Raw genomic sequence first — 2630 nt, 5'->3', positions numbered from 1 at the left:
CTGGTGTTACAGTCCCCGCTGCCAGGCATTCTCGCCATATTGCCGTCTCTCTGCCAGTCCTCGGGCAGGGCGCATGCGCTATATTGGACCGCAGCGCTGAGAGCTTTTGTGTTTAATGACCTTCAGCTACCGGGAGGCAAAGCCGGGCTCTTAAAGGAGCCGCGCTCCAATTGTCATTCCGGAGCGCTGTTCCGGAGGGGCAGCCGCACGCAGGGGATGAAGGGGAAGGGAGGTGGGGGTAAATTAGACCCGGAGAGAGAACAAGACGGAGGCTCGCCGGACCTTCTTCCTCCTCCACCCCGCTCCCACTTCTAAGAAAACTTTGATGGAAAAAAAGGGAAGGGGAGGGAGAGTTGTCAGTGGGGGCGAAACACTCCCAACTTACCCTCTGGCGGAGTGGCGCGCGGGCCCGGGCGGGAGAGAGGGAGGGCCGGCGGGAGGGCGGGGCGGTCGCGCTTCTCTAAGTAATGCCCGAGGAGCAGTGCCCCTTCCACCGCCCCCTCATTGCCCCCCGAAGCCGGGGGTCGGGGCGGAGGCTGCGCCCGGAGGGCCGCGGGTGCTTCTGCGAGAAGCCTGTGTGTGGGGACGCCCGGAGCGCAGCGGAGCAGGCAGGTTAATGAGCAGGGTGGAGGAGGCACTGCGAGGCCCCGCACCCTCTCTGCGCCCGCGGCCAGGGCGCAGCGGGCGAGGCTTGGGAGCGGGATGGGGCTGGCGGCAGCGGTGGCTCCCCCACCTACTTGCTGGCGGCAAGGCGCAGGGGCCTGGGGCCAGCCGCGCGGCTCCCAGCTCCCTTTCCGCCTCTTGCAAAGCAGCGAAACACGCCCCACGTCCATCCCTTTCCCCTTTCCCTCCAGCCACTTTTAAGCTGTCATTAAAGACCTGGGGCGCTCCCCGTAGGTCTGGGGCAAGTCCGCGCCGGTCCAGCCAGCCCCAGGAAGGATCAAGAATGAAAGACTGGGAGGGGCGGCCGGGAGGAGAGACGCGGGAAGAGGCGCTCCGGACCCCAGGGACCCCTCCCCACCCGCTCAGGCCGCCGCCCTCCCTGCCCTAGAGCAAACTGACACAAGTCCCTGGAGCGTGGCGCCGAGCTAGCTTGGAGCTAAAGCAGTGCTGGTCCCCAAGGCCTGTGGGGCAGGCAGGCAGGCAAAAGAAGGGAATTTGGGTCTCGGCCGCTGCCACCCCCGCCACAATTTGGCAGTTCGGATCCCGAGCGCGCTCTAATTCCAAGTTTGTTAACCGCCATTCGTTCGCCCTCCCGGCTGCGCTGCCTCCGGCGCGCGGGGGCGGGCACCTCGGAAACTGGAAAGGCAGCCAAAGAGCTCGCCGGGTCCCACTTTCCCATAGGAGACACTGTCCCATTTCCAGCCAAACGCCCGCCCCCTTCCCCCACGGCGCGCCCAGGCTCCGGGCGCGGCCTCGCGTTGCAGCCTCCCGCTCTCCCCGCCCAGGGGCAGCGCCCCAGAGCCGCCCGGGACCTCGCTGTTCTCTAGGGCAGCACAGCTCAGGCCACCTCTGGAGTTTGCACTGCATCCCAACTTTCTCCTCCTCCAGTCGCCCGGGCGTTCGCAGGCGCGCCGGCTAGCTCCGAGTCCCAGCAGTGAGGGGAGTTGACCGGAGTCAGGTCCCAGCAGCGCACCTCTGCGTGGGGCCGGTCCCCCCAGGAGGCAGCTTCGCCAGCTCTTTGAGTGCTGTCCTCGCATTCGCCTCCAAGCCCTCATGCTCAGCAGTTGGGCTGTGGGAGTCCTGTCAACTGCTGGCTCCCCCTTCCCCGGCCTTCGCGTCTTACTTTCAGGGCCTTTTTATCATTCTACGCATCAACAGAAACACATCTTTTAATTTGTAATTTTAAAAAAATGAAAAAAAAAAGCAGAAGCAGGAAGAAAAGAGGCCTAGGTCCCTGGGCCGCGTGGAAGTCTAGGAGGGGGGTGGTGTCTTTCCTCCAGCGATCGTGGCTCGCCCTCCGCGTGCCTTCTCGGCCCTGGACGCGGCGCAGCGTTGGAGAAACCGCGCCAGGTGTGAAGCAAGTCAGAGCAAGTCCCTGCCTCGCGGGCGCCCTTCGTCTCCTCAGGGAATTACACACACACACACACACACACACACACACACACACACATTGTCATCCACCCTGCTCCCTAAGGAGAACCGTCCCGGGAGGCGAAGAACCCAGACTGTGCACTTCTCGGATGGTCCCCGAGGTACCGCGGGAGAAGGGGCAGGCTTTGTTCACAACGCTCTGCCGTCCTCTCTCGCCCCGGCCCCGAAAGGCGTGTTTCCCGGAGCCCCGCGCCGTGGGCAGCTAAGTCAGTTGCACAGTAGGACCGGCAAGCACGAGATGGCACGCATCAGTTGCACACAGTTACTTCGGAGGGCTGGCCCTTTGCCCTGGGATGCTCCCAGGTTTTCGGCGGCGGCCGAGTGGCTCGGGCACAGAATTTCCGCGGTGCGGAATACTCAGGTGGGCGCCCGGCAAGTTACCTACCAGGGGCTGCTCCTCCGCGGCCCTTGCGGCGAGCGCAGAGAGCCTAGGGGCCGCGCTGGCTGACCACAGCCCTCCGGGCTCGACCCGGGGACGCAGGCCCTCGGGAGCCGCTCCCCAGATCTCCCCACTCCTGTGGGTGGCGGAGGTCACA

The 2630-nt window shown here is 65.1% G+C and overlaps 1 protein-coding gene across 2 annotated transcripts in view; it reads right to left on the bottom strand.

Moving 5' to 3' along the window:
* Positions 1 to 2630, bottom strand: part of KCTD1 (potassium channel tetramerization domain containing 1) — a 250816-nt gene that overhangs the window by 127815 nt on the left and 120371 nt on the right. Inside the window, exon 1 of one of the 2 annotated variants that reach the window (XM_006154531.3) lies at positions 386 to 819. The exons of the other annotated variant lie outside the window; for it this stretch is intronic. The gene's annotated coding sequence lies outside the window, so the exon portion shown is untranslated. Of the gene's footprint in view, positions 1 to 385; positions 820 to 2630 lie in introns of those variants that run through there. 2 annotated transcript variants of the gene reach the window in all.

Source organism: Tupaia chinensis, unplaced genomic scaffold, assembly GCF_000334495.1.
Source record: "Tupaia chinensis unplaced genomic scaffold, TupChi_1.0 Scaffold000414_1, whole genome shotgun sequence".
NCBI classification, from domain to species: domain Eukaryota; kingdom Metazoa; phylum Chordata; class Mammalia; order Scandentia; family Tupaiidae; genus Tupaia; species Tupaia belangeri.
Note: the sequence above shows the minus strand (reverse complement) of the source record. Positions and strands in the feature narration are given on the sequence as shown.